This window comes from Heterodontus francisci, unplaced genomic scaffold (assembly GCF_036365525.1).
Source record: "Heterodontus francisci isolate sHetFra1 unplaced genomic scaffold, sHetFra1.hap1 HAP1_SCAFFOLD_140, whole genome shotgun sequence".
In the NCBI taxonomy this organism is placed as follows: Eukaryota; Metazoa; Chordata; class Chondrichthyes; order Heterodontiformes; family Heterodontidae; genus Heterodontus; species Heterodontus francisci.
In genome coordinates this window covers 3085120-3104166 of record NW_027141745.1, presented here as the reverse complement: position 1 = coordinate 3104166, position 19047 = coordinate 3085120, and the positions used below count along the sequence as shown (strand labels likewise).

The 19047-nt window shown below is 47.7% G+C and overlaps 2 non-coding genes across 2 annotated transcripts; both read left to right on the top strand.

Annotated features, from left to right (window-relative positions):
• The first annotated feature begins 2366 nt into the window (after positions 1-2366).
• On the top strand, positions 2367-2438 carry trnaw-cca (transfer RNA tryptophan (anticodon CCA)). Its single transcript has one exon. It is a non-coding gene; the product is annotated as a tRNA-Trp (tRNA).
• A 13580-nt stretch (positions 2439-16018) lies between these two features.
• trnal-uaa (transfer RNA leucine (anticodon UAA)) lies at positions 16019-16101 on the top strand. Its single transcript has one exon. It is a non-coding gene; the product is annotated as a tRNA-Leu (tRNA).
• Positions 16102-19047: the final 2946 nt, after the last annotated feature.

Below are 19047 nucleotides of genomic sequence, written 5' to 3'. Positions count from 1 at the left end.
AAATACTAATGACACTAGGGGCCTTGTTCTACCCATTACAATCTAAAGTCCTTCATAAGCTGCACTGAATAAAAAAAACACTTTAGTAGTACACATCTTATCAGCAGAGGTTTTTTTTCAACTAAAAAACTTTGCCCTTTTCTTTAAGATATTTAAATACACTCACAGCAGTGACTCACCAACCAATCACCTTGCAGCTCTCCTCTGACGTCACAGTTGGCTTCTTTTTTTTCAAAACTCCAGCACACTGGAAGAGCTCCACTCCACTCCTGGGAGGTAAGAGACTGGGCCTCGATCCTCGGATTGGATTTATAGGCTCCGCTCTCGTCGTTCTCCTCATATCGGTCCAGATAGGTCTGCTCCGCTCCGCTCCTCTCCCGGAAGGTAATTCACCAGCTTTTGCAGAAAAGTAGGTCTTAAGCTGTTGTAGTACCTGTTAGAAAGATAGTCTAAGCTATTCTGAAGTCATCTTCCAATGTCATCTACATGGAAGCAGGATTTTAAAGGATAAGATGTAGTTTTTAAAAGTCACTTCAATCTTGCTCAAGAGTCTTTACAAAGGAGCCAAGTAAATCTTGATAAAAAGTCATATACATTTAGAGATCTTTTAAAAGCACTTCAATCTTGTTAATAAAAAGTCAGATGTAAATTTAAGAACTCTGATAAGGCCATGCTAAAAACTTACATACAATTAAGAAATAAAATACAACATTTAAAATGTCTGAACTCCCTCTGAAAGTTGACCCCTGCTGCTGCCGGTGTCTTCCTGGAATAGTGGAGCTGTTGTGTCAACAGAAAAGTCCTTCCCGAGCAGCCCTGAGCCGGTTGGTACCGGCTTTAATCCAACCCAGGTAAAAATCAGGGTACTTTGTGGGCAGCCAATCCAATCCGAGTCACACCTACTTTCCAAATCATTTCACTGGAATATTCTTTCATTTGTTTTGTCGGATGACTGCAATAAATCTGAAAATGAGCACCACGAGGTTTGTGTTCACTAGTCACTTGTTCTCCTGTGTTTGTCTGTCAGGTTTGTAATTCAGTTTGTATTGGATATTGAAGAGAATCTCTTTTCAAGATGATTGCACATCGTACTGTGTTTAAAGCAACCAACTTGTAAAATGGCAGGAAATGAATGTTTCAATACCTGTGTGACCAGATTCTTCCAATGCTTTTCAACAGCTGGATTGATGATGTTTGTAATCTGTATCCTGTGGAGAATGGGAGAGGAGAATAAAAACATGGTGCATGAACAGGACAGACTGTGTAAAATGGGAGCACAGAAATACTGCCACCTCATTGAAGGTTAATGAGATTTATTCGAAGTCAGACACCTGCCCACAATGAACAAGTGAATACATTAATTGTCCACTTTCAATCTAAATGGGACTGAGGTTCCAACAGAGAGTTTTCTGGAAAATACCTGCTGCAGTTTTAAAATTGATGAACTGGAACATCTCATACTAACTTTCAAATAACTGGAGTGATTGTATAGTTGTCATAGTGGAGAGAAGGAGTTGCTTATAAATATAAGCAGAAAGACACATTTGTGGATTGGTGAATGAGCTTTAACTTTCTGAAATGTATTTGCCCATTGGTTGCAGGTCACTGGAAATTCTTTTTTACATTTCAATTGTAGCAGCAGCAGTTAACAGCAAAATGTCTGATTAATCAGAGTTGTGGGTCTGGGAAACACTTAAACTGCCGAGACCCTGTAAAACAGAACTCCAAGTAATATTTTAAATAAGGCACTGAACTGACAGAGCGGTAAAGGCCTGCTCAGGTCAGGAAAAAAAAACCGAGCCGAACCCAACAGAACCACATTGGACCTGAGCCCGACCCGGCCCGAGTATCTCCATTTATTCCCACGCCCAAACTAACCCGAGCCTTACCCGACCACCGGAATGTTCACTTTATCTACCTCCCGATTCCGAATCTACAGGAAGCTGCAGCATGAGCGCAATGACTTCATAGAGATGCTCACTTGCTCACTGAGCAGACTCAGAGTTTCCCTCCTTGATGACCCGGACTCCCAGCTTAGGGTGGCTTTTCAACTTTTGACAATTATTAAACTCAACTTCCCAGCAGAGTTAAATGTAATACTTACTGTGTGTGTCCGACACGGACTCAGCCCGACCTGGGCCCAGCCCGACCCGAACCTGGCCCGACCTGAACCGAGCCCGAAAGCCAGACCCGGAAGAGCGACCCGACACGAACCGGACCCGACACAGGTCGTCAGGTCCCGTCGGGTTCAGGTCGGGTGGCAGGCCTTTACAGAGCGGAGGTCAGATGAGGATTGAATTAATTTCAATCACTGCATCTAAACAGGAAGTAAATCTGCCAGGAATGGAAGACTTTGCTTTCTTTGTGAGCTTGTGGCGCAACGGTAGCGCGTCTGACTCCAAATCAGAAGGTTGCATGTTCAAATCACGTCAGGCTCAGTTACGTTTTACAGCAGCTGAAGTTCCTGGATTTTATATCAGAAGAGAGTTCGTTCTCTTGAATGTTCGTGCATGGGAGAATTTCAAGATCAACTTTAATAGATTAAAGTCCTGATTTCTGGTTCCGTTCCATTTCCATGCTCAGTTCTTATTTCACACTGTTTTATATCAGAACAATGTTTCAGGGATGTGATGTGTCCATTGTTTGTACAATCGCTCTATCACCCATTGTGAGAAATAAAACACAAACCGCACAGCGTGCGGCTCAAACCCATACCTGGCTCTGTCTATAGGCCGCTTAGTTCAGTTGGTTCGGACGCAGTGTTGATAACAACAAGGCTGTGGATTTGATCCCCATGTGCGCTGTCACATGGTCAGTCATTAATTTGACACATTTTTGTAACACTTAAAATCCAACTTTTAGATGCAAACATGTTTACATAAAATGTCAAAGGGAATTTATTTTGAATAACATCCATTGTATCTTTGTCACTGGTCTGGAGTAACACAGAATTCTTTCCAATTATCTTCCATTTGCTGATAAACATTGAACTCGTGGCCTGTTCTCGTTAATGGTCACGAGCATAAAAAACAGACAGAGCAAGTCTGACCGCCCAGAGATGTGGAAAAGACTTCAGTTTGGGACATATGCAGCAAATCAAATGTTCACCCGGCCCCGAAAGATTCAAAAACTGGGGAAAAGGACACAAGGAGATAGAGAATAAGCTAAAGCTGACAATGTAAATATTTCCCATCATTGATATCTCTCTATTCCAATCCAACCTTCAGAGTTGGGTAAATAATTTCAGTGCAAATTGTGCAGCTCAAGAGTCAATACCAAAGGGCGATGCAGAATAAAGGAGAACTGCCTAAACCCCAGATTGAACCAGGCATCTTCAGTCTAACACACTCCCAACTGAGCTATTTCAGTCTCACAGGCTTGGGATGATAAGTGGCAAGTAACATTCGCACCACACAAGTGCCAGGCAATGACTATCTCCAACAAGAGAGAATCTAACTATCTCCCCTTGACATTCAATAGCATTACAATCACTGAATCCCCCACCATCAACATCATGGAGGTTACCATGGGTAGCCATACAAATAACGTGACTACAAGAGCAGGTCAAAGGCTTAGAATCCTGAGGTGAGTAATTACAATGCAGCTGTTAGCTCCACCCCAGGGGCTGAATTTGTTCTGTAAACCATGAAGCAGCTTCCTCTCAAATCCCAGGTTTATCAATAAATCCTCTTACAAAAGCCCCAAAGTGTGATATATTCCTCTGACTCATCCATGACTCCTGTCTCCCCAAAGCCTGTCCACCATCTGCAATTCACAAGTCAAGAGTGTGATGGAATACTCTCCACTTGCCTGGATGGGTGCAATTCCAACTCAAGAATCTCAACACCGTCCAGGACAAAGCAGCCCACTTGATTGGCACCCCATCTAAAAACATTCACTCCCTCCACCATCGGCACACAGTGGCAGCAGTGTGTACCGTCTACAAGATGCACTGCAGCAATGCACCAAGACTCCTTAGACAGCACCTTACAAACCCAGCGACCTTTACCACCGAGAAGGGCAAGGGCAGCAAATGCAGGGGATACCACCACCTGCAAGTTCCCCTCCAAGCCACACACCATCCTGACTTGGAACTATATCGCCGTTCCTTCACTGTCGCTGGGTCAAAATCCTGGAACTCCCTTCCTCACAGCACTGTGGGTGTACCTACCCCACATGGACTGCAGTGGTTCAAGAAGGCAGTTCACCACCACCTTCTCATGGGCAATTAGGGATGGGCAATAAATGCTGGCCGAGCCAGCGATGCCCACATCGCATGAATGAATGAATAAAAAAGTGAAGTATCCCTTGTGTCATTGTTTTGGTAGAAAATATAACCCTGGTGGAATTGCCCCTCCCAATCACACCTCACTTCATAGAACATAGAAAATGGAGAAAATTTATGGCACAGAATGAGACCATTTAGCAATCGTGTCTGTGCCAGCTGAAAAAGAGCGATCCAGCCCAATCCCACTTTCCAGGTCTTTGGAATGGGATCTGAACAGATCTCAGAGCTCACATTATGTGAATGTTCTGTTGAAGTGTTGGTGAGCTGATATACCAGGGGAGATTCACACTGTTGGACACAGTGTGAAATACATTCAAGTATTTATAAAACATTACAACATGTGAGTAATATTCCCCATTGATTTCTCAGCACTGATGCATTGTGAAGTGGGAGACAGCCAGAAGTCTCACTGATCCACACTGACCCTGAGCTGAGAATGAAATGAGAAAAAGTTCAATCTCCAGCAGTGAGATGCTGCAGAGAGGTAAGAGTCCTGAATCAAGGAGAGACTTTCTCATACTGCTGTTGAATCTCATTTCAAACACTCCTTGAACTCTCTGACGAGGAATTCAGAGCTGGGTAACGCCTGTAAAATCAGCCTAAAAAGGAAATAGAAAACACCCACCATGGGCTCAAACTCAAAAACTTGAGATTCAGAGTTTCATGCTTTCATCGATTGAGCTCACCAGGCCTGAGACAGTGTCCCCGTCCTGTCTGTTATTGGATGGTGCAGCTGTTGGCTCCACCCCAGTGGCTGAATTTGTTCTGTTAACCATGAACCAGCTTCCTCTCAAATCCCAGGTTTATCAGTAAATCCTCTTACAAAAGCCCCAAAGTGTGATATATTCCTCTCACTCATCCAGACTAAAAGTTACATCTTTTGCTCTTTTTACCTTCCAAACATTGACTTCTATTTTACTCAGCATTTATTTCTCTCTCCTTTTTATGTTGTGCATTTCCTAATAAACATTTCATTTCAATTATTTATGAGGGATGAAATGAACAGAAAAGATCTTCTGCAATGGTACCAGGGGTGTGGGACGGAGTGAGTCGTTTGGATCTGGAATACACTTCCTGAGAGTGTGCTGGAGGCAGATTCAATCGTGGCTTTCAATAGGGAAGTGGATAAACACCTGAATAGAGAAAATTTGCAGGGCTACAATGAAAGGGCAGAGGAGTGGAATTAGCTGATCTGCTCTTGCAAAGAGCTGTCATGGACATGATGGACTGAATGGTCTCCTTCTGTACTGTAACCATTTGATTCCTTGATTCTAACTCTGTCAAAGTTGTTCTGAACTTGCTCTGCTCCAAGGAACACAACCCCAGCTTTTCCAGTGTCTGCACATAACTGAAGTTATGAGGAACCATGGGGAACCCACTGTAAACCTTCCTCCAGACAGAAATACAACTGTTCACCACCACACTGTGAGCCAGCTGTTCACATGATTTGGATGTGGGGACCTAATGTAGTATTTCCAAGTTTGCAGATGACACAAAACTAGGTGGGAATGTGTGTTGTGAGGAAGATGCAAAGCGGCTTCAAGGGAATTTGGCAGACTTAGTGAGTGGACAAGAAAGTGGAACATGAAATATAATGTGTAAAAATGTGAGGTTATCCACTTTGGTAGGAGAAACAGAGGCGCAGATTATTTGTTAAATGGTAAGAGTGTGAATGTACAAAGGGGCCTGGGTGTCCTTGTCAATAAGTGACTGAAAGCTAACATGCAGGTGCAGCAAGCAATTAGGAAGGCTAATGATATGTTAGCCTCTATCACAAGAGGATTTGAGTACAGCAGTAGTGAAGTCTTGCTTCATTTGCATATAACCTTTGTTGGTCTGCAGTTTGGAATACTGTGTGAAGTTTTGTTCCCCTTACCTTAGGAAGGGTATCATTGCCATCGAGGGAGTGCAACGAAGGTTCACCCGACTTGATCCCGGGATGGCGGGACTGTCAAATGAAGAGAGATTGGGGAAACTGGGCCTGTATTCTCTAGAGTTTTGAAGAGTGAGAGGTGATCTCATTGAAACTTACAAAATATTTAAAGGGATAGACAGGTAGATGAAGCTAAGATGTTTCCCCCGGTTGATGAGTCTAGAACCAGGGGACACAATTTCAACGTAAGGGGAAAGCCACTTCGGACAGCGATGAGGAGAAATTTCTTTACTCAGTGGGTTGTGAATCTTTGGAATTCTCTACCCCAGAGGGCTGTGGAAGCTCAGTCATTGAGTATGTTTAAAGCAGAGATTGACAGATTTCTAAATACAAATGACATAGGGGAGATGGAGATAGTGTGGGAAAAAGGCATTGATGTGGATGATCAGTCATCATCATATTGAATGGCAGGGTGGGCTCGACGGGCTGAATGGCCTACTCCTGCTCCTATGTTCCTCCAAATATGCAAACTTCATATCCATGCAGTCATTGTCCCTTTTATTCCATGGGCTTCAGTTTTACTGGCAGTCTAGTATGTGACATCATCAAGTAGGTTTTCAATAAGTTAAATAAGGAGAAATTGTTTCCAGTGGCAAAAGGGTCAGTAACCAGAGGATGTATTTATCAGGTGATTGAGAAAAGAACCAGAGGCGAAATGAGGAATGATTTTTTTATACAGTGATGTGTTGTGATCTGGAATGCACTGTCTGATCAGGACTTGAAAGCAGATTCAGTCGTAACGTTGAAAAGCAATTGGGAAAAATACTGGAAGGAAAAATGTACAGATTACAGGAGACAGCACTGACACAATGGACCAAATGGTCTCCTTCTTTGGGTATCATTCTATGGTTTTATGAACATAATGTTGATACAATTCGCTGAGTTGGAAGGGAAGTGAACCCAGATTCCGGGTATTCTAAACACCAGACCCAAACCAAATGAACAAGCCCGTTGTTTAATCTCTGTTTTTCACACCAGCTTCTCCTCGCTATTTCTGTGTTTCCTGCCTGGTCTGTTCCTCTGACCTTCATTCCTGACACTCTATTGAGAATGGCCAACTCACTGCTCACTCACACTGTCACTCCACCCCTTCACCCACTTCCAAACCTCTCTGTTCAACAGTACCTCACATCTGCTCCTCTGCTCCATTAATATAACAGGAAAACATTTTCAAACAGACATTTCCAGACAGTGAACGTTCCAGTAAGACAAGGTAAAGATCAGATTCATTCACTTTAAACACAGAGAGAGCAGCTCTCCCTGTTCAGTCTAAGGAGCAGATGTGATTTCACTCCCATTAGTCTTAGAGACATGGGCCAGAATTTTAAGGGACCGTTGGAGACGGGAATGGAGGCCGGGAACGGGGAGGGGGGGGTGTATAAAATAGGGATGGAAGACGTTGGACGGGATTTTTCTGTCGGCGGCTGACATGGAGGGCAGACTTCGAACATCCACACGGCAAGAAGGCATTTAAAGTATTTATGAATCCAATTGTCAGCAATTTTATTCACTGGATCCAATTGAACTAATAGCACACGGGAACCACGGGGCTTCAGAGCCTCGCCTGGTTAAAGGAGGCAACTGGGACGTGGGAGCTGAGTGTTGGCTTCACTGGGAAGCTATTGGGTGAGGGAGCGTCACTTGGCAGCAAGGGTGGAGGGGGAAAGGGCATCGGGACACACTGTCAGGAGTGGGGGCTAATGTGCCAGCTCTGCAGGGTGAGCCACACCAGGGTGTCATTGGGGCAGTGCCACTTCACTGAGGGTGACAAGTGAGGTAAATGTGGCTGGGTGTTGTTTACTGTGAAGGCCTTGCACTCAGGGAGGTGCAACCTGTCATGGGCCTCATTAGAGGCTCTCATTGGATTCGAGGCTCCAATTGAGGAGGAGGAGGATGGGTAGAGAGGAATGGAGGGAGGCGCAGGCACCAGCAGGGGCACCACAGCAGCTTGGGGGCCCACAGGAAGGCCAGCCTCGAACAGGAGGCTGGAGAAGGAGGCAGAGGATCACGTCAGCCGAGGTTCAACTACCTGCAGATGTCCGAGTGACAGTGTCTCCGCAGACTGCACCTCTCCACGGAGGTCGTCACTGATCTCTCTGCCATGATGCAGCTGTGCCCCATGCGGCTTGGTGGGCACCTGATGCCAGTGTCACTGAAGGTCACCGTGCCACTGAACTTCTTCACCACCAGATCATTGCGGGGATCCACTGGAGATATGTGTGGAATCTCACAGTCTGTAGTGAATCAGTGCATCAAGGAGGTCACCAATGTCCTGTTCAGGAGGGCCGGTGACAATGTGCACATTGATCCAAACAGTCAAGCTGAGAGAGCTGTAGGAGTCGGGGCCATCGCTGGATTCCACCAGGTGTAGGGTGTCATTGACTGCACCCATGTGACCATCAAGGCTCCTGCAGACCAGCCAGCAGCCTTCAACAGGAAGGGCTTCCACTTGCTCAGTGTGCAATTGGTCTGCGACCACTGCAAATGGATCCCATAGGTGTGTGCACAAATCCCGGGAAGCAGCCACAACTCCTGCATACCAAGGCACTCCCAGGTGCCAGAACCTTTCCGTGGCCCCATCCGCTTTCAGAGATGGATCCTTGGAGACAAGGGCTACCCACTGAGGACATGACAATTACGTCTGTGAGGAACCCACGCACGGATGCAGAGGAGAGGTACAACACCTGCTGCGGGTCAACCCGAGCGACAATCAAGGAGGCCATTGGTCTCCTGAAGATGAGATTCAGGTGCCTAGATCGATCCAGTGGAGCCCTTCAGTATGTCCCGGCGAGGGTCTCGCATATCGTGGTGGTTTGCTGTGCACAGCACAATCTGGCATTACAGAGGGGTGAGGTGTTGACTAGTGAGGATATCGTGGAGTGTGATGTCTCCTCTGATGATGAGGATGTGGAGGAGGATGCTGCCCAAGCAGTGCCAGATGAAGAACCTCAGGCACAGCAGGAAAGGGGCCATGAGACACACACAAGGGAGACATGAGACACCCTTATACATTCAAGTTTCCTTTGAGCCTTACCACCTTCTGGAACCACAGTAATAAAGTCTTAGCTTTAAGCAGCCCTGTTGTCGCCTCCTTCCTTCTACACCACAGCATCCAGGTACACATCGCACAGTGACAAGGCCGAAGCTTTGTGAACTCAGGGCTTGGTCCCTCACTTCCAGCCCCTTGGGAGGAAGGGTTTAAATGAAGTCCCAAAGGGCATCAACAATAGGAAGGCGACATAGTGAGAGAAAATCATTTATTTCTTCCGTGTGACACCAAACGCAACCCTTTCCATCTGGAATGTACATTCACCGTGAACCCCTCAGTGAATCTAGGTGCTCTTCTTAAATCTTTTCCGGGTGCTCCTACGTGGTGCTCCCCCTGCTCTGTCAGCTGAGATGGAGACAGGCTGCTGACCTTGCTGCCCCATGGCTTGGGATGACATTGGTGGCCGTCCTCTTGCTGCCTGAGGCCTGGAGGGCCCCGGCACACTGAGGGCCTCCTGCACAGGTACAGGGACCCCCCTCTGTCATCGAGGGTGATGGAGGCAGGCACTGGCATCACTGGTGTCACTGGCAGAGGGGCTTTAGAGCTACTGTCCACACCAGGAGCACCCATAGAGGAGACCCCAGATGTAGCAGCCAGCTGCTCCTCCCCAGTTATAAGACACACTTGTACGTCCCTGCTGACCTGAGAGGGACGTGGAGCTGGTGGACAGCTCAGGTGCCTCGTCCCCCCTCTCGCCTTGTCACCACTGGATGGAGCTCATGGACAAAGTGATGGAGTGCAGGTCTCAGCACATCTCCGGCAGCCACTGATTGGTCGGCTGGATCTGGCTCTCCATCAGAGTCACCAATCTCTCAAGGAAGGAAGCCAGACACACCCCCATCGGAGACAGTACAGCATGCAAGGCCTGGATGGACTCCTCCATCATCCGAGCTTGGGTACACATAACCTCCGGCAACTCTGCCAGATGTTGCCTGACCTCTTGCTGCAGCTGCAGCATTTCCCGTGTTGCTGGTGACACCAGAGGCACGTCATCAGCCTGGGACTCAGCATGGGCCTGGCCTCCCACAGACTTCCAAATGCTAGTGGCCTCGCCTGTCACTGCCTCCGTCATCTGCCCTTGCCTGTCTGTGACGTGCTCACCAGCTTGTGTGCCCAAATCTAACAGCAAGTGGATACCCACCGAGTGAGGGTTTCTGTGCTGGTGGAGGGTGCAGGGGAATGATCTGACGGTGCACCCTCTGAGGCTCCCACCTCCTCCTCAGAGGTGTGCGGCTGTCCCCCAGTCTCTCCAGCTCTTCACGCTTGTCGTTCATCCTAGCCTGCATGAAAAAACAGTGACATTGAAGGGTTAGCGTCTGCCCATCATGACATTCCAACCACCCCTACTGTGCAGCTCCATTGATGCAGTGGTGAACAGATGTGCAGTGTGGCTCCTTTGCAGTGGATGCTCCCTTGTGCCGCAGGAGATGTTCAGTCACTCTCTTGGGTAGGTGTCCCTGTCTCTCCATCAGCTATGGAGCAGCTGCCTTGCTGCCCGGCCTGTTCCATGGCCTCCTCCTCCATCGGGATGAGGACACGGAGATAAGGCACTCCACCGCCAGTCTTGACACGCTCTTTCCGATTGTGGGCTGTCTTCTCCTGCAGCCACTATGATGAACAAAGTTAGTCTCCCAGCAGGGACAAGCCCAACATCTCTGATGGTGATAGTCCAGCAGTCCATGATGGGGACACACGTATTCCTGTTGCATGTGGCCCCCTCTCGAGGGACTGTGTGAGTTTATACAATGACTGACGTGCACCTCCCACCGAGATGCAGCCAAGCCTCAGGCAGCATGTCCTGCTGCCCTTCCCCAATACACATGACTGGGTGGTCACTCCCTGTCCACCAAACACTCCCTCTCACTCTGCCACACGCAATGTCCAAAGGGTCCAAAGTGTTTGGAGTTCTCACCTGAGCAGCCTGGATCAGGTCATAGTCCCACTTCCTGCACTGGATCCATGTCCTCGGGGTGAAACCACGGCTGCTGACTTCACCTACTATCTCCAGCCAGCTTTACTTGGTCAGGTGGGCTGGTCTTCACCTCCCATCCCTGGGAAAGAGGATCTTCCACCTATCTCTTGCCACCTGGAGGCGAACCTGCAGGAAGGCATCGCTAAACTGTGGGACCATGGTCACTGCAGGCTCGCATTCAGCTCCTTACCTATCAGGCAGCAGAGGCAGCAGAACGGGTCCTGGGGCAGCAGAGGCAGCAGAATGGATCCCGGGGCAGCAGAGACAGCAGAACGGGTCCTGGGGCAGCAGAGGCAGCAGAACGGATCCTGGGGCAGCAGAATGGGTCCTGGGACAGCAGAACGGATCCTGGGGCAGCAGAGGCAGCAGAACGGGTCCTGGGGCAGCAGAACGGGTCCTGGGGCAGCAGAGGCAGCAGAACAGATCCTGGGGCCGCAGAGGCAACAGAACGGGTCCTGGGGCAGCAGAGGCAGCAGAACGGGTCCTGGGGCAGCAGAGGCAGCAGAACGGATCCTGGGGCAGCAGAGGCAGCAGAACGGATCCTGGGGCAGCAGAGGCAGCAGAATGGGTCCTGGGGCAGCAGAACGGGTTCTGGGACAGCAGAGGCAGCAGAACAGGTCCTGGGACAGCAGAGGGCTCTCAGGAAGACACTCCTTTAAACCAGGCAGCAGTGAATGCAGGTCTGGCAGCCCTTTCAATATGGTGCCAGCACCTGCCGTTGTGTCAGATGTCGGTGCCATCGGTGCCTCGTTCCCTGCCTCTGGTCCTTGTTTACCTGGGCCCCATGCCTCCCCTTCATTAATTGGTCGGCTGCTCCATGATCGGGGTCGGTCGGCCACATTTCACTCGTGTGGTGATGACACCCGCTTCCGGTGCCTCTGCCGAGAGCCGCACAGTTAGTTTAAAATTCAGCCCATGGGATCAAGAGTGGAAAATCTCGCCTCTGATTCTCTCTACTTAAACTGATGGAGACACCAAATTAAAACTGATGAAACCAGGGATTGTATCCTGGTTCTTCAATCTAGTGTTCTCCCAACTGAGCTATTCCGGCCTCACTGTGAACTCATCTTCATTGGAGACAAATATAACTCCAGGAGGAATTTCCCCACCCGTTCATTCCTCACTTCAGGGGAATGGGACCCGACTAGATCGCGGAACTCAGATTATGTTAATGTTCTGCTCTTGATACCTTAATATTATCTTGCGTTTGAGCCACTTTTAATCAGGTTCACGGACAAATCCTTCCATCATCCCTTCTCCCACATTCTCTCTCTCTCATTCATTCTTTATTCCTCACTGTCCAGAAAGAGTTAGGAATCAGAGCTCACTCCCAAACCCTCTGCACACAGACCTCTGTCTGTTACCCTGTTTGATCCAAGAGACCAGTCAATAAATTACACCCTTTCTTAACACAGAAAGCTGCCTCACAGTGTTGGACAGAGTTAAATACACTGAAGTCTTTTGAAAAAAGTTCATCTTACGGGTTGTTACTGAGCCCACAGAGCAGGACGGGCCCAGGCTCCAGCCCCAGCCTGTGCTGTGTTAGCTGATGCCACCTGGTGTGATACTGAGCCACACGGAGCAGGAAAGGGCCTGGGTGTATTCATGGCCTGTGTTGAGTTAACTGATCCCACTCAGTGTGGTAGGAGCCACACAGAACAGAATGGGCCCAGGCTCCTTCCTCAGCCTGAGGGATGATAGTTCTTCTCACACGTTGTTGTACAGAGCCCCACACAGAACAGGGAAATCTCAGGCTCCATCCCCGGCCTGTGGTATTTTACTTCATCGCACCTGGTATGGTACGGAGTCCCCAGAGCAGGAAAGGTCCAGCTTCCATCTCCGGCCTGTGCTGAATTAGCTGATCTTACCTGGTTGGCACTGAACCACAATCAGAGAAGGATGGGCCGAGGCTCTATGGCCTGTGGTGTGTTAGTTATTCTCATTTGGTGAGGTACTGAGCACCATATAGAGCAGGATGGGCCTGTGCTCAGTGAGCTGATCTCACCTTGTTTGGTCCTGCGACCCATACACAGAGCAGGACAGGCCGAGGCCTAATCCTCGGCCTGTGTTCAATCAGCTGATCTCATCCAAAAGATTTTGATAAGGTTCCTCACAAGAGGCTTCTCTATAAGATTAAAGTCCCTGGTATCAGTGGTAATATATTGATCTGGATTGGGAACTGACTGTCACGACGTAGGCAGAAAGTAGTTACAGATGTATCTGGATCTGTTTGGAGACCAGTCACCAATGGTATCTCACAGGGATCAGTGTTGGGACTGTTGCTCTTTACTATTTTTATTAATGATCTGGATGTAGGTGTAGGAGGCACCATCTGTAAATTTACAGATGATTTGAAGATCTGTGCGAGTGTTTAGACTGTAGACGATACTCGACTGTTTCAGGCTGATCTTAATGTGTTGGGAGATTGGGTTCATGACTGGTAAATGATGTTTAATTTGGGTAAGTGCAGTGTTATTCATGTGGACAGGGCGAATGTTCAACATTCATACACCCTTCAGGGAAAAACATTAAAGTAGGTGGAAAAAAGAAAATAATTTTGAGCAGAGATCTGGATGTTCTCGTGCACAGATCTCTAAAGGTACAGCAGCAATGCTGTGAAGTGATAGTTGGAGCAAATAGAGGGTTGGGCTGCATTCAGAGGACAATTGAGTATAAGATGAGGCATATTCTTTCATGGGATGTGAGCGACACTGGCAAGGCCAGAATTTGTTACCCATCCCTAATTGTCCTTGACAAGGTGGCGGTGAGCTCCCTTCTCGAATTGCTGCGCTCCATGTGGTGTAGGTACATCCACAGTGCTGTTCGGAAGGGAGATCCAGGATTTTGACCCAGCATCAGTGAATGAACAGCGATATATTTGCAGATCAGATGGTGTGTGACTTGGAGGGGAGCTTGCACATGGTGGTGTTTCCATGCATCTGCAGCCCTTGTCCTTCAAGGTGGTGGAGGTCTTCGGTTTGGAAGGTGCTGTCTGCGGAGCCTTGGTGAGTTGCAGCAGTGCATCTGGTAGATGGTACACACTACTGCCACTGTGCGTCAGTGGTGAAGGGAGTGAATGTTTAAGGTGGTGAATGGGGTGACAATCAAGGCGTCTGCTTTGTCCTGAACAGTGTCGAGTTTCTAGTGTATTGTTGGTGCTGCACTCATCCTGGTTTGTGCCTTGTAGATGGTTGACAAGTTTTGGAGAGTCAAAAATCACAAAATTATTACAGTGCAGAAGGAGGCCATTCGGCCCATTGTGTCTGCATAGAATCATAGAACATAGAAAGTTTACAGCACAGGCAGGCCAAAAAATGAGCCACCCAGCTGAATCCCATTGTCCAGCATTTGGACCGTAGCCCTGCAGCTTCAGGAACTTGAGGTGCACATCCAGACTCCTTTTAAATGTGTTGAGGGTTTCTGCTTCAGCTACCCTTACAGGCAGTGAGTTCCAGACTCCCACAGCCCTCTGGGTAAAAAAACCTTTACTCATCTCCCCTCTAATTGTTCAACACATCACTTTAAATCTATGCTCCCTAGTCACTGACCTCCCTACTAAGGTAAATAGACCCTTCCCATCCATTCTATCCAGACCCCTCACAATTTTGTACATTTCAATCAAATCTCCCCTCAGCCTCTTCTATTCCAAGGAGAACAACCCCAGTCTATCCAATCTTTCCTCATAGCTGCATTTTTCCAGTCCTGGCAACATCCTCGTAAATCTCCTCTGTAACCTCTCGAGTGCAATTACATCCTTTCTGGAATGAGGTGACCAGAACTGCACACAGAACTCAAGTTGTGGCCTAACTAATGATTTGTACAGTTCCAGCATAACCTCCCTGCTCTTATATTCTATACATCGGCTAATAAAGGAAAGGATTCCATAAGCCTTCTCAACCAACTTATCAACCTGTCCTGCTACTTTCAGGGATTTGTGGACATTCACTTCAAGGTCCCTCACTTCCGCTACACCTCTCAGCATTCACCCATTAATTGTGCATTCCTTTGCTGTGTTTGACCTCACCAAAGGCATCACCTCACACTTCTCCAAGTTGAATTCCATTTGCCACTTTTCTGCCCACCTGACCAGTCCATTTCTCCAGCTCTCCTAATGAGCATTTCACCTAGTGCCTTGAGCTGAGTTACTCATCACAGAATTCCCACTATCTGATTTACTCTTGTAGCCAGAGTATTTACATGAATGGTCCAGTTCAGCTTCTGTCAATGGGAACCCCCAGGATGTTGATGGTGGGGGGATTCAGAGATGGTTATGCTGTTGATCGTCAAAGGGAGATGGTTACATTCTCTCTTGTTGGAGATGGTCATTGCCTGGTACTTATGTGGTGTGAATGTTACTTGCCACTTAGCAGCCCAAGTCTGAATGTTGTCCAGGTCTTGCTGCTTCTGGACACGGACTCCTTCAGTATCTGAGATGTCCCGAATTTGTCCTTTTATGAAACCTTGGTCAGGACTCACATGGAATATTGTATCCAGTATTGGTCTCCTCACATGATGGGTGATATTGAGGCTTTGGAAAGGGTCCAGAGGAGAGACATTCGACGAATTCCCAGTATAAGACATCTTGGTTATCAAGTTAGACTAAAAGAGTTGGGACCCTACACCTTAGAGAAACCTAGACTGAGGGGTGATCCGATTGAGGTTCATAAATAATGAAGGGTCCAAGTTAGCATGGGAGAGGAGTCAAAACTTTATATTGTAAAAGGCTAAATGGCACCCGGATCACATTAAATTTCATTTTCAGTGGGGGGTTAATGTACCAGAATGGCCGAGTGGTTAAGGTGTTGGACTTAAAATCCAATCGACATGTGTCTGCGTGGGTTCAAGCCCCACTCCTGGTATTTGTGCTTACGAAATGTTACTTATTCTGTCCCTGACTTTTGCCTTGCACCATCATCTCTTCTGTCATTTAATCACTCTTGCCTTCCAACTGATCACAGTTTCCTATTATTTGATCTGCCCCAGCACCGTTCCTTGGCTCTGCGCTTGCTTATAAACTGTTAAATCTTTAACTTAATCTCCTCTGTACCCTCACAATGACCTTCTCATCCTTCCTGGATTGTGGTTCCTCACAGGATCCGCTGCCTCTCCGACTCCCCTCCAGGTAACAGAAGGCCCTGAGCCTTGGCCTCGCTTTATACGCTAGCTGGTAGTTGATTCCTTGCAGGTCTGCCACCGCTCAGGAGAAGCTCAAGACCCAGATCAAGCAAAGTATCAAGAGGAATGTGAACAATGGCTCCCTGGTGCAGAGCAAGGGACAGGGAGCCTCAGGCTCCTTCAAAATCAGCAAGAAGGAAAACCCAGGGAAAAGTGGGAAAGAAGGTGAACAAACCAGCAGATAAGAAATCTTCAGTGAAGAAACCAGCAGACAAGAAATCTTTAGTGAAGAAACCAGCAGACAAGAGAACTTCAGTGAAGAAACCAGCAGACAAGAAATCCTTCGTTAGAAACCAGTAGACAAGAAAGTGACAACAAAGAAAGTAACAGCCAAGAAAACGAGCAGCAAGGCGGCGGCAACGCCAAATAAGGCGGTGAAGAAAGCAGCGCTTCAGAAAAAGTCTCCTGCGAAGAAGGTCAAAAAAGGCAAGAGTGCGGCGGGCAGAAAGGCGCTGAAGAAAGTGCAGACATGGAAGAGAAAGGTCAAGCCGAAAGCAGCGAAGGCTCATAAAGCAGGGTCTGGAAAGAAGTGAAAGAGCGCGAGAAACTTGTAAACATCTGAACACATAGGCTCTTCTCAGAGACACCCACATCTCTCAGGAAAGAGCTGATCCCCTGATCAAATGATTCCTGTCCCGGCCCCGCCTGCAGATGGAAATGATTTGGAGTAAATCCAGGATCCCTGGTGACTCCCCTCCACTCAGCCCTTTCCCCACTCTCTGTAATAAAACAGAGGGATATCCGGCCCTCACTCTAACTGGGGATGTGTTCGGTGCAGTCTCAGTTCACTAATTCAGGGGGAGAGTTTGTAAGACAGTAACACTGGCGGAGAAACCCCACCTCACAACTCAAACCCCAACACATGAGTTTCTCCAATTCAGCTGGAGTCGGGTGACAACAGGAGCTGGGATAGGCTGTGATCGGGAATGTTAGGAATGGATTTGTTCAGGGAGGAATGTACCTGGAATCTCCGAATATAATAGTACCTTATTTCCCCAGATGACACATTCTGCAGTGAGAGTGAAAAGTCTCTTCACTGCTTCACATTTACTAATTGTTTGGTTTTAGATGAATAATGAGTCAGAGAGTAATGACAGGATCTGAAGCTTCTCTCACACCAGCCCTTGAATGACTCAGTGTGAAGTGTCCAATGTGTGAAGCTACTGCCAGGGTTTGTCAATCTGAACAGTTTCAGTTCAGTTCCTGGGGGCCTGGAATCCCCGCAGTTTGACTCTGTCTCTGATTGGTCACCCGCTTCTCAATCCAATTCTTAACCAATAGGAGAATCACATAAAAGTAAATAGAAGTTCTCATTGGCTTAGATTTTCCAGTTGGAAAAAGCCCGGCAATTCCAGAGCAGGAAGGAATTGAAGTGATGTAAAATTTCAATTTTCAGGCAACAATTTTAAACCTCTCATTTTATGTTCTGTTTTACTGTATTTACCGTCATAAAATCCTGACGCGATTTTAGGAATCGTTTTCATTTGTCAATCTGTTAACTGGAAGCGGCAGGAGGAAGGTCAGGTTCAGCAATTTAAAACGGGACAAATATCAGCTTCCTCTCCGTAAAAGGAACAAATTAGCGACTAACCGCTTCTCACAGGCTTCTCGGGGACTGACAGAAACGGGCGGTTTCTGATCTTTTCTCCTGAAAGAGTCGGATAATGCTGCAGGGAGCAATTAACTGCCCTTCACTTTCTGGCGGCTGATACACCCCTGACTTTAAACAGCTCAAACAGCGACTGATGCTTCTGCCGGAAAATGAGCAGATTCACCAGAATGATCCCGGTCCATCATGGCCAAAGACATCCAGCTGGCCCGCCGCATCCGCGGGGAACGCACCTCAAACCCAGCTTCAGTAACAGGTGTAACAAGGGCTCTTTTCAGAGCCACCAAATCAGCAAAGGAAAGAGCTGCCATCTCTGTTCATCGTCAAACCCATTAGATTGAAGGGGCGGTCACATGGTTTCTGTTTTCTCACATCACTTTCCCGAAAGGCCTGGAGGACTGAGAGCTGATCTGGAATTTAGAAAGCAGCATTACCAGAGACTCATTGCTGTTCAGCACAATCTCAACCCCGCTCCTGGGATCCGTTAGCTGGCATTTGGGGAAAAGAAATGGATCCCAGTTTTATTTGGAAGGCATTAATGGAGCCGGGTCCGTTCACATGAGGGTTATTTACAAATATTACCCAATGAGTTCACTAATATTTGAATCCATTGGAGATCAGTACACAGGATATGTAAGGCAGCTCGGTCACTCTGACTGAAACCGCCAATTCCCCGGGGCTGCAGACCCTGACACTGCGGGGAGAGAATCCCCAACTCTCTCCCGCCGAAGGGAGGAACAGACAGCTCTATGTCTGGAGAATAGGGAGGGCCGGGGGGAAGGCACATATTAAAGTGCTGCAATGGACTCAGCTCCTGTGTGTGCACAACTCTCACTGATTCCGTCCTCTGGGAACAGTGCGGTCTAAACAGATCAGGTTAGGAGAGAAACACACAGCCCGAGAATGGCCTCTTCCTTCCTGCATTTACTCTGTTCCGGGAGCAGATTCTCATTGAGAAGCGGTGCTCAGATCACCGGAGAGAAATAAAAACACAATTCAAACTGTCCAAATAAAAAACAAA